Source organism: Stegostoma tigrinum, chromosome 6 (genome assembly GCF_030684315.1).
Source record: "Stegostoma tigrinum isolate sSteTig4 chromosome 6, sSteTig4.hap1, whole genome shotgun sequence".
In the NCBI taxonomy this organism is placed as follows: domain Eukaryota; kingdom Metazoa; phylum Chordata; class Chondrichthyes; order Orectolobiformes; family Stegostomatidae; genus Stegostoma; species Stegostoma tigrinum.
Window position 1 is genome coordinate 2,071,879 of NC_081359.1, and position 13,336 is coordinate 2,085,214.

Genomic DNA, 13,336 nt, shown 5'->3' on the forward strand with positions numbered 1-13,336 from the left:
GGCCAGGGCCAAGAGGTGTACAAGATGAGGACAAAATTCCATCATAAAACTAGTTTCATATTGTTTGCCACCTGAACTTGTCGATAAAACGATCAATACCATTGTGTTGTTATCCAGTTTGCGAGAAAAGTACGTATTGACTGGCTTGCAATGAAATAATAGATGAAGTTGATGAATGTTGTCATGCCAGCAAGAAAACTGTTACTAAGATTGTTGAGAAAACCACCATTGTAAAGACAACTGGCCATGAGAAGAACAGTTCATCCACTTCACCAACACCTTCCACCCCAACCTTCAGTTCACCTGGGCCATCTCCAGCACATCACTCACCTTCCTGGATCTCTCAGTCTCCGTCTCAGGCAACCAGCTTGTAACTGATGTCCATTTCAAGCCCACCGACTCCCACAGCTACCTAGAATACACCACCTTCCACCCACCCTCCTGCAAAAATTCCATCCCCTATTCCCAATTCCTCCGCCTCTGCCGCATCTGCTCCCACGATAAGACATTCCACTCCCGCACATCCCAGATGTCCAAGTTCTTCAAGGACCGCAACATTCCCCCCACAGTGATCGAGAACGCCCTTGACCGCGTCTCCCGCAACACATCCCTCACACCCCACCCCCGCCACAACCGCCCCAAGAGGATCCCCCTTGTTCTCACACACCACCCCACCAACCTCCGGATACAACGCATCATCCTCCGACACTTCCGCCGTCTACAATCCGACCCCACCACCCAAGACATTTTTCCATCCCCACCCCTGTCTGACTTCCGGAGAGACCACTCTCTCCGTGACTCCCTTGTTCGCTCCACACTGCCCTCCAACCCCACCACACCCGGCACCTTCCCCTGCAACCGCAGGAAATACTACACTTGCCCCCACACCTCCTCCCTCACTCCTATCCCAGGCCCCAAGATGGCATTCCACATTAAACAGAGGTTCACCTGCACATCTGCCAATGTGGTATACTGCATCCACTGTACCCGGTGTGGCTTCCTCTACATTGGGGAAACCAAGCGGAGGCTTGGGAACCGCTTTGCAGAACACCTCCGCTCGGTTCGCAACAAACAACTGCACCTCCCAGTCGCAAACCATTTCAACTCCCCCTCCCATTCTTTAGATGACATGTCCATCATGGGCCTCCTGCAGTGCCACAATGATGCCACCCGAAGGTTGCAGGAACAGCACCTCATATTCCGCTTGGGAGCCCTGCAGCCTAATGGTATCAATGTGGACTTCTCGAGCTTCAAAATCTCCTCTTCCCCCACCGCATCCCTAAACCAGCCCAGTTCGTCCCCTCCACCCACTGCATCCCAAAACCAGTCCAACCTGTCTCTGCCTCCCTAACCTGTTCTTCCTTCCACCCACCCCTTCCCCCTACCCCAAGCCACACCCCCATCTCCTACCTACTAACCTCATCCCACCTCCTTGACCTGTCCGTCCTCCCTGGACTGACCTATCCCCTCCCCACCTCCCCACCTATACTCTCTCCACCTATCTTCTTTTCTCTCCATCTTCGGTCCGCCTCCCCCTCTCCTCCTATTTATTCCAGAACCCTCACCCCATCCCCCTCTCTGATGAAGGGTCTAGGCCCGAAACGTCAGCTTTTGTGCTCCTGAGATGCTGCTTGGCCTGCTGTGTTCATCCAGCCTTGCATTTTATTATCTTGGATTCTCCAGCATCTGCAGTTCCCATTATCTCTGGCCATGAGAAGACACAGTTCACACTGGTTTCCACCTTTTGTCGTTGTGAATAGCACATAATTAAAGCCAGTGGTGATTTTTGAACATAAGATACTCCAAGGATGAATTTCAAAATGTTATCCACATTCACAAGAAAGGCTGGATGAACAAAATAAGTTCATGAAACGGATTTATGTCACTTGTAATTTGGGACCAGGAGATCTGTACAGAGATAATGGGAACTGCAGACGCCGGAGAATCCGAGATAACAAAGTGTAGAGGTAGATGAACACAGCAGGCCCAGCAGCATCATAAGATAAGACCATAAGACAGAGGAGTGGAAGTAAGGCCATTCGGCCCATCAAGTCCACCCCGCCATTTAAATCATGGCTGATGGGCATTTCAACTCCACTTCCCTGCACTCTCCCTGTAGCCCTTGATTCCTTCTGAGATCAAGAATTTGTTGATCTCTGCCTTGAAGGCATCCAACGTCCTGGCCTCCACTGCACTCCGTGGCAATGAATTCCACAAGCCCACCACACTCTGGCTGAAGAAATGTCGTCTCATTTCAGTTTTAAATTTACCTCCTCTAATTTTAAGGCTGTGCCCACGGGTCCTAGTCTCCCGCCCTAACGGAAACAACTTCCTAGCGTCCACCCCTTCTAAACCATACATTATCTTGTAAGTTTCTATTAGATCTCCCCTCAACCTTCTAAACTCTAATGAGTACAATCCCAGGATCCTTAGCCATTCATCATACATTAAACCTACCATTCCAGGTATCATCCGTGTGAATCTCCGCTGGACACGCTCCAGTGCTAGTATATCCTTCCTGAGGTGTGGGGCCCAAAAGGAGCACAAAAGCTGACATCTCGGGGCTAGACCCATCATCAGAAATGGGGGCGGGGGAGAGGGTTCTGAATTAAATAGGGAGAGAGGGGGAGACGGATGGAAGATGGCTAGAGGAGAAGATAGGTGGAGAAGAGACAGACAAGTTAAAGAGGTGGGGATGGAGCCAGTAAAGGTGAGTGTATGTGGGGAGGTAGGGAGGAGATAGGTCGGTTCGGGAAGGACGGACAGGTCAAGGGGGCGGGATGAGGTTAGTAGGTGGGAAATGGGGGTACAGCGTGAGGTGGGAGGAGGGGATAGGTGAGAGGAAGAACAGGTTAGGGAGGCGGGGACAAGCTGGGCTGGTTTTGGGATGCAGTCGGGGTAGGGGAGATTTTGAAGCTTGTGAAATCCACATTGATACCATTGGGCTGCAGGGTTTCCAAGCGGAATATGAGTTGCTGTTCCTGCAACCTTCAGGTGGCATCGTTGTGGCACTGCACGAGGCCCAGGATGGACATGTCATCTAAGGAATGGGAGGGGGGATTTGAAATGGTTCGCGACTGGAAGGTGTAGTTGTTTATTATTCTATAGCCCCTTTTATGTTCATGAAATAGATCCAATGCATACTAATTTCTAACTCCATGATGTTCGGTATTGTTTTTATTATGAAAACACATTTAATTTCAATATTATTACTTTCGATTAAATATTTATAACATGGTCATTTAATTTGTATGGATATTACCTTAGTTCATGCAGAGACTGGCTATAGACTCAAGCATGAAAGAAGCTATACCTCATGACACATTCTTAATGATTTAGGGGGAATCTCACTAAATCTAGCAGCATTCAGTATGACATGGCATAGTGATCCAACCCTCCCACTGATACTGTAAGTGGTGATTTAGCAGCAGGAGAGGAGCAAGAGGTGGAATGAGACAAAGAAAAACAAACAGTACCGATATTGGATTTTGGTTCAGAATCATAGTAGAAAAGGGGTAACAGTTGGTTCCTATATACCTTGTAAAATTAAATACTTTTTGATCAAACTGTGCCAATCTTGCAAATCATGTGATGCACAACACATTTTTCATTCAAAGTGTACATCGCTGTGATTTAAAGGCAGCCACCAAGTTTCCTAGCTGCTGATACTGGACATTCCAATGCATAAACCAGCATTTCCGCCCAGTTAGTTTCATGCACCAAGGGTTGGGAGTGCCGTTGATCTCATCTTCTATTGTTCTGCATTGATACCGAGATATATGTAATGTCTGAATAACAGTATCTGATGGCACTTAGCAAAGGGTATATTCATGCTGGCCTATGATGAAACTGTGAACATCAACCTTTTCTATTTATAAATATGGAAAATGTTCGACAATTCCTTATAGAAGAAAACATAAAAAAGAACAGATACTGAGCAATGCTGGAGTCTTGGAGAGGAAAATGTGGTCAGAATGATGGGTTTTAAAAAGATGTAAAAGTTAATCAAGAGAGGAGGAAATGGATGGGAAAGGAATTCCATTGAATGGGTCCAAAGTGGATGACAATTCTGCCAGCATTGACCAGGATGAGCAAGGTATGAAAATAATAATGCTGAAAAGTGCATTATGCTCTATGACAAATAGACTCACACAGGGAATAGCCTTGATCTCAAAGAAGTCCCAAAAGTTCTTAGAACAGAACAACAGTAATTACTGCTTTGAGAAATCAAGAAAATCAGATCCAGCACTGAAAAACAGCCTCAAAAAAAGGAGCAGCTCTTACAGCCATGATCTTCTTCCATCCAATAAGTTTATGATGAGAGGAGAAAAATTTAAAAGGGACCTAAGGGGCAACTTTTTTACGCAGATGTTGGCACATGTAAGGTATGAGCTACCAGAAGAGCTGGTAGAGGCTGGTACAATTACGACATTTAAAATACACCTGGATGGGTAAATGAATAGGAAGGATTTAGAGGGATATGGGCCAAATGCTGGCAAATGGGACTAGATTTGTTTAGGATATCTGGTCAGCATGGATGAGTTCAACCAAAAGATCTAATTCCATGCTGTACATCTCTATGACTCTATAAGCCAAACATTGACAACTGCCTTGTAGCCTCAGTAACACTAGGCAGAATGTTACCAGAAATCAGTGAAGTATTAATTTTAGAAAAACGTTCCATGGAGGGTTTATCTCTGTATGGTGAAGTAAGTTTTCTCATGCTCCCTTCCCAAAAGCCTCATGTGCCTTGATTGTTCTATTGTCCTACTTTCCATGGGCAGAAGTGACCCTTGTTGCTGACACCGTCTTTAAAGTCCAGCTATCGCCCATTCAAAAGTGCTGACAGTCTAGAATTGCCCTTCAGCATGCTCATAATAGGTGGACAACTACAAACGAACACTTCTCAGGACAAATTTGTGGCTGACAATTCATTGCCTACAAGTACACATTCGCACATATATTGCTATTTAAGAACTAAGCAACACAGCTTACCCATCCTTAGCCTTATCCCATCTTACAACATTGTCTAAGGAAGTGCTACTCTTTCCCCGATACCCATTGTAGCATCTTCTTTCTCCTTTCGCAATAATTGTTAATTCCCTGACTGATCAAGAAAATACCTATCTCAGCCTTAAACACACATAAGTATTCTACCACCACAACTCTGTAGCAAGGAGTTCCAAAGATTCTCAACCATCTCAGGGAAGAAATTCCTCCTCATTTCAGTCTTAAATTGATTCCCCTTTATTCTGAGACTATGCCCTCTGGTGTTAAGATCTCCCACTGGGGGAATCATCCTCTCAACATTTCCCCTGGTAAGCCTCTTAAGATGAGCATTATTAAGTGTACGTTGATTGAATGGAATTGTTTCCAACTGCTGAAATCAGCTGCATTATGATACAGTGCCCTCAGTGTTATGTGCACATAATCTATCATGCCTTGTGCCTGGAGGAAGCCAACAAAGTTGCCAACCCCACTGTCCAGGCTGCACTATTAGCCGTGCCACGGTGAGATGAAATGAGGCAGTCTCATCTGGCATAAATTGCATCAGCAACAGCATTGATTTGTTTGTGTATTGAGGACTGAGATCCCACGTAGGTTCCCAGTGACTGCTTGGTAACAGACAATTGTATAAAAGGTTGGTGCAGCTGTCACCTTGACAGCACCAGGATAGGAAGACTATCTCCCACTTTGTGTCACAGGTTCTACTCCAGCTATTGGCATAGTTCTGTAGTCTCCTTTTTCTTCATTCTGGGATGTAGACCATCAGGTCCTGTGTGTTCATTAACTTTCGTCTCCGTTAATTTCTTCATTTCAATCTTCTTACTAATGCTAATTTCCTTGAATTTCTTATTGTCCATAACAGTGTGGATCTCCAGTTCTGGAAGATTGCTGGTATCTTTCTCGTTCACTACTATAAATTCTCCTGAAATAAAACAAAGAACTGCAGGGGCTAGGAGCCTGAAGCAAGAACAGAAATTGCTGGAGTAACTTGGGTCTAGCAGCATCTGTGGGAGAGAAATCAGTGTTAACCTTTTGGGTCGAGAGACCCTTCTTCAGAACTGGCCTCTACCTGCCACCTTAAACGTGTGCTTCATCCAGCTTTGTGCTGAAACATGTACCATCAACAACTTGCAATGAAATTTCCAAATCAGTGACCTCTACCATCTTAAGTAGGTGGAAATACCAACAAGCCATATACTTCCCTACACTGATCTATTATGCCATTCTTTCATTATCATTTCATTAATATCCTGGATCCAGTTTCCTTTCAGTGACATGTTTATGCACATTACCAGATGGAATGTAACAGTGCAAGAAGGCAACTCACTTTCACCTTCTCAATGCTATCATGAGGTGAGTAATTAATACAGGTCAGTGGCAAGTAAATCTCGAATGAATAAGAGGAAATAAAAACCTGAAACTTGGCAAGAAAGATGGCTGAGCTCAGAAGCTAAATAAAAACCAAAAGAACTGTGGATGCTGTAAATCAGGAACAAAAACAAAGTTGCTGGAAAAGCTCAGCAGGTCTGGCAGCATCTGTGGAGGAGAAAACAGAGTTAATGTTTTGTGTCCAGTGACCTTTCCTCAGACCTTCCTGTTCTGAGGAAGGTCCTCCAGACCTGAACCATTAACAGTGTTTTCTCCTCCATAGATGCTGCCATACCTGCTGAGCTTTTCCAGCAACTTTGTTTTTGCTTCTGAGCTCATAAGCTGTCCGTGTGGCCCTTTATTCAACCAAAGATGACGTATTTGGGCAGTATTAGCATACGGGTGCCACGATATTGGAATTAGACACAGGACAGTCTATAACCTAACATAAGGAGAACATTCATTTCATGAAAGTCACAGGGTTTTTACTGAATAACATCATCATGCTGGAAAGAGCTGGGGATAACGTTATTGAAAACATTGTAAGCCCTCGAATTACAGTCAAAGCAGGCTGTGACAGGGGTGGGGCTGTCATTGAGCCCAAATGGGGTAAAGGGATGGAGCCAGGCTGTGGCTAAAGAGATGTAAAAGTCCAAATGTCTATTGGAAGAAAGATTTGTTGGGGCAAATACAAGGCAGAATCAGTCCAGTGAGGGAACACTGTATTGCCTATTGGTGGAAGGGCTGATGTTGCAGCAGTTTCTGTTCCGTCCTGGTAAGTTTAGGGCCATAGCTGCAAAGTGGCTGCCACGAGGAGACAGATGATTGTTCAAGGTATGTCCTTGTTGAAGGACGCTCATGTCTGGGGCTCAATCTGGTTGCATTGGTCCTTGAGGATATAGCGACAATCATCAGAGTAAGCTGGATCTGGCAAGGTGGATAATAAAATGTGAGGCTGGATAAACACAGCAGGCCCAGCAGCATCTCAGGAGCACAAAAGCTGATGTTTTGGGCCGAGACCCTTCAGCAGAAGGTGGAAACTCGTTGAAGAGTGTTAGGGAACATAGGCTTTTTCAGGGAAGCCAGGAATGCAAATTGAACTTGGAAGTGTAGAGTATCAGTAGGGGCACTGAGGTATTATTGAATACAACAAAGCTTCTCAATACTTACAGTTGAAAAAGTTAAACTGACATTCAAGGTTACAAAACTTAATCACTAAAGTTTAACTTGATGACAGGAATCTGATTTCCAGACTCTCACTGGGTTAGCTTCATTTGCTCAAAATTCTTGCCTTCTCTGCAACTGGAAAATCAGGTCCATTGGTATACAGATTTGAGGCAGACACGGACTCAACCTTCAGACAGTGAGAAACCAACCTGCAGACAGACACAGACCCAGCCTTCAGACAGTGATAGACACAACCTCTAGACAGACACTAATACAACCTGCATTGTGATGGGCTGGGGGCAGAATAGGATGTCAATTATAACTTGGAGGGGATAGGCTGATACGGGAGAGTCAACAGCTTCTATTTATATCAATCTCTCGTTGCAGAAAACATTGGCTCACATTTGTGAAGAGAAGGCCAAGATAAGAGGTTGAGGTTAGGGGAGAATGATAGACATCAAGCCCTAACATCTCATAAGGAGACAGTTGTAGAATTGGCCATAGAAGAGCATGACCACTCATGTTTGCACAGGAGATCTCAATGTCCAAGCAATCTGATACATGTCACTAAGCTGCACTACTCACAATTATTGACCATGCTAACTCATTCTTAATCTATTCAACTTTGTTCAGTCTTACATAACTAATTCCCTCACTTTCCTAGCACTGGTGGCATCCAGCAAACACCTACACAGAATGGAGATTGTCAGCTCTATCTATGCGGAAACCACTGAACTTTCGGACAATGCATCAACCAGGTTTTCACCTGACCCATCCACCAGGTCAGAGACTTTCATTTTTCTCAGAATTTGATAATACTTAGAGTCAGGAGCACAATTTGGCCAACACATCACTGACAAGTCTCTGCAGCTGAAACCTTGGATGATCTCGGAGATCCACTCCCTACTGAAGTGCAGGTCTGAGCTATTAAAGTCTGGTGCCCTGACCTATACAAGAAATCTAGAAATGACCTTCACAAAGCCATCAGTGATGCCAGGAGACAATATCGTATGAAACCGGCGTCCCAGACTAACCACGCAAACACATGTTGACAGTGACAAGGTTTACACAATAGAACGGGCTATAAAGCAAAGTCAAGGAGAATTGCTGACACAAGTGCACCCCTTCATGATAACCTCTATGCATTCTATGCTTGTTTTGAAAAGAAGGTCAATGAAATTATGTCACCTGCCCCAACAGCTCAGGTACATCTGTACCCACAATCTCTGCCACAGGACTCAGATGGCTTTCTGTGAGAATGAACCCACAGAAAGTGACTGGATCAGATGGAGACCATGGCCATGTGCTCAGATCCTGCACAGACTGGCTGGCTAGAGGATTTTCAGACATCTTTAATCTGTTCTTACAATGATGTGCGGTCCCCATCTGTTTCAAGGAGACTGTTATCATCCTGTTACCAAAGAAAAACCAAGGTGCCTTAATGACTACCACCCAATAGCTCTGATATCCATCCTTTTGAAATGGTTAGCAATGGCACACATCAACACCAGTCTCCCAGACTGCTTTGATCCACTACAATTCACCTATTATTGCAATATGTCCATGGCAGATGCCATCTCTCTGGCCCTACGCTCATCCCTGGAACATCTGGGTAACAAGGACACTTGCATCAGACTCCTATTTATTGACTTTTGCTCTGCCTTCAATACAATAAGTCCAACAACTCTTCTCCAGGCTCTGAAACGTGGGACTGGCTCCCACCCTTTGCAATTGGATCCTTGATTTCCTGAACCAAAGACTACAATCAGTAAGGGTAGGTGACAACACCTCCTCCACAATAATTCACAACACTGGCATCCACAAGGTTGCACATTCAGCCCCTTACTATATTCCTTATACACTCATGACTGTTTGGCCAAATTCAGCTCTAACTCCGTTTACAAATTTGTTGATGACCCCACTATAGTGGTTCAGATCTCAACAATGATGAGATCGAATACAGGAAAGAGATAGACAGCTTAGTAACATGGGATAAAGACAACAATGTCTCCCTCAATGTCTACAAAATAACCAAAGCTGGTCATCAACTTCAGCATGTCCATAATGACTCTTACCAATTTGTATAGATGTTCCGTAGAAAGCATCCTATCCAGATAGAGTTCTATGGAGTTCTATGCTATAGCAACTGCTCTGCCCAAGACCACATAAAATTACCGAGTGTTATGAATGCAGCCCAGTCCATCACTAAAAGCATGTTGCCTTCTGGTGATTCCATCTACACTTCCTGCTGCCTTGGGAAAGCAGCCAACATAATCAAAGACCCCTCCCACCCGGTTATATTCTTTTCCGTCCGCATCCATCGGGCAGAAGATACAGAAGTTTAAAAACATGTACAACAGATTCAAGAACAACTTCTTCCCTGCTATTATCAGGCTAATGAATGGACCTCCCACATGTTAAAGTTGAGCTTTCTCTGCGCATTCTCTATATTCTGCATTTTGTCCTATTGCCCTAATGTACTTATGCAAAGTATAATTTGTCTGGTTAGCGTGTAAAATAATACTTTTCACTGTATCTTAGTACATGGGACAATAACCAAGTCAAATCAGTAATGCCTAAGTTCCATTGTTCATGAGTCTGACAGTTTCCCTGGACAGGTTAGTGGCTGCTGCCCAGGCCCAGCACCCCCAGGATCTGCCTCATAAGTGTATGCACCTGTATTCCACTACTCAAACTGTAGGTGCTCAACACCAATGGCAAGGTGGGATGAAAGTCAAACCTAATACAGATGTCACTTCCTCTCAGGAACCAGCAAGGACCCATAGGGAAAAGGAACCACACACTGGACTTCCCGACCCTCTCTAACATTAAGCATAATCCTAGCTCTATCCTGAAACTTCTATTTGGTACATGTCAGATGTGCCTTGCCTCCTCCCCATTATCTGTGATCACAATGCCTGGAAAGATTCAATGAAGAGTGTGAGTCTGTATCTAACCGTGACATTCACGGAAGGTCTGGGACATCTAATCCAAAATGCCCCAGGGCCAAGATTTACAAGCTAGGAGGCCATCTAGAGAGTGGGCTCCCTACATCCAAATGTGGAAGTTGAGACAGTACTTAGATACAATTGGAGGGAGAGTAAGGGAAAAAAAAACTTGCCCAGAGCACTTAGGTGACATGGGTGAAACATCATTCTAATTAAGCTTTGTAAATATATCACAACATACTCTTCTAAAATGTCTGCTGTAGTGACCTTGTTCCTGCTGGACCTAATTAAGTCACATTCATGTGAAAGATGACTAGTTTCTTCAGTTGTTCCAATTTGAAAAAAATTGTAATGCTAAGCATTGCTTGTCTCTCACAGATAGTGACTCATTGGCTACAAATAGCCTCGGACATCTTTGGACCTTGTATCCTTGAGCTGCAGCATTGCATTTTGATGAGCACAAGATGCTGACCTGTGCACAGAGATTGTGCTCATGTCTGTCTTGAATACATCACCCACACTCGCACCCACCCTGCGAGGGAGAGCACAGAATCAATGATGATTCCACATATCTCTGCCGTGAATGTTTATTCTATATGCAAACTTTTCAAGGAAATTCTCTGTCAGTAAAGGATGGGAGGTGTGCAGCATATTGTTCACATGTGCAGTCTTCCTCAGAGTCCATTGTTTTGCTGAGAAAATGCTGCTGGCTCTTGCAGGTTCAACAAGCATTTTATAGTAACCAGCTCTCTATGCAGACTTTTAAACTTGAAGAATAATTAAAGAGTAAAGGGTGAAAAGGATATTTCTCTGGAATCCTCTCATTCTACGAGCTATCATGAGAAAGGTACTAGACAACACATTCTTTTATTCATTTGTGGAACGGAGGCATCTTTGGCTTGGCCAGTGTCTATTGGCCATCACTAATTACCCTGAGCAGGTGGTGGTCAACTGCCTTCTTTAGGTAGACTCATAATGCCATAAGGGAGGGAGTTCCAGGAATTTGACTCATCAACACAAATAATATTTAGGTGATATATTTCCAAGTTAGGTAGGTGAGAGGCTTGGAAAGAAACTTGTAGGTGGTTTTCCCATGTTGAGGCTGTCCTTCTAGATGATATTAGTCTTGGTTTTGGGAGGTTCCAAGGAATTTTGGTGAATTTCTGTAGTATGTCTTATAGGTGGCACATACAGCTTCTACCAAGTGTTGGTAATGGAGGGAGTGAATGTTTGGGGATGTGGTGAGTGTCAAGTGGGCAGCTTTGTCCTGGATGGTGTCAAGTTTCTTAACTGTTGTTGAAGCTGCATTTATCCAGACAGGTGTGAAATATTCCATCAAACTTCTGACTTGTGTTCTAAAGATGGTGAGCAGGCTTGGGGAATTAAGAAGTGAGTTACCCACTGCAGGTTTCCTAGCATCTGACCAGCTGTTGTAGCCACTGTGTTTAATGGCTAGGCAAGTTCATTTTCTGGTCATTAGTAACTCTCAGGATGTAGAGAGTGGGAGATTCAGTGATGGTAGTACCATCTAAAGTCAAAGGGTAATGGCTAGATCCTCTCTTGTTGCAGATGGTCATTGCCTTGCATTTGTGTGGTGTGATGTCTCAGCTCGAACCGGGTCACCGTCCTGGTATTTCTACAATTGGACAGCTTCACTGATGGAGAAGTTGCACAATATCAGAACATTTGCACAACCATCAGCGAACATTCCCATGTCAGACTTTATTACAGAGGGAAGTTTATTGACATAGAAGCCGAAGATGTTTGGGCCTGTACACCACCCTGAAAACCTAGGCCTTATGTGACATAGTGTTAGTGTCCTTACATGTGATCCAAGAGGCCTGGATTCAAGTCCCACTTGCTCCAGAGATGTTTGCTTCCATACATGAGTAGATCGATTAGAAAAATACGTGTTCTGGAGAACTCTTTCTGAGGTGTTCTGGAGCTGAAATTACTCATCTCCAACAAGCACAACAATCTTTCTACTAGCGGGGAGTTTTCTGCCCCTGAATGCCCTTACTATAGTTTGGCTAGGGTTTCTTGATGACACAACTGCTCAAATAGGACCTTGATGTCAAGGGGAGTCACTCTCACTTCATCTCTGGATCCAGTTCTTTTGTTCATGTTTGACCAAGTCTGCAGTGAGCATAATGGGCATCATTGATCAGGTTATTTCCTTGCATTTGCTGCTCCATAGCAGTGTTGATGACACCTTCCATCAATTTACAGATGATAGACAGTAAACTGATGAGCAGTAATTGGCATGGTTGGATTTGTCCAGCTTTTTGTGTACAGGATATAACTAGACAATTTTCCACATTATCAGATAGATGCCATGTTGTATCTATACAGGAACAACCTGGCTAGAGTGCAGCAAATTCTGGTGCACATGTTTTCAATGCATCATCAGAATATTATCAGGACCCATAACGTTTGGGCTGACCAATACTTCGAACCATTTCTTGATATTGTATGGAATGAATTGAATTGCCGGAGGATTGGCACTTCTGATGCTGGCGATATCTGGAGAAAGCTGAGATGGATCATCCAGCCAGCACTTCTTGCTGAAGATTGTTGCAAAAATTTCAGCTTTATCTTTTGCATCGATGTGTGACCTCCCTGTCATTGAAAATGCAGAATATTTGTTCTGCCTCCTCCAGCATACTGTTTAACTATCCACCACTGAAACGGGTGGACTGCTGAGCTGAGATTTGTTACATTGGCTGGGGAGTTGTTTGGCCCGCTTGTGCTGTTTGGCCCACAAGTAGTCTTGGTTTGTAGCTTCACCAGGTAACCCCTAATTTTTAGGTCTGAAGCCAGATGACACCAGGTTATGGACCAACGGA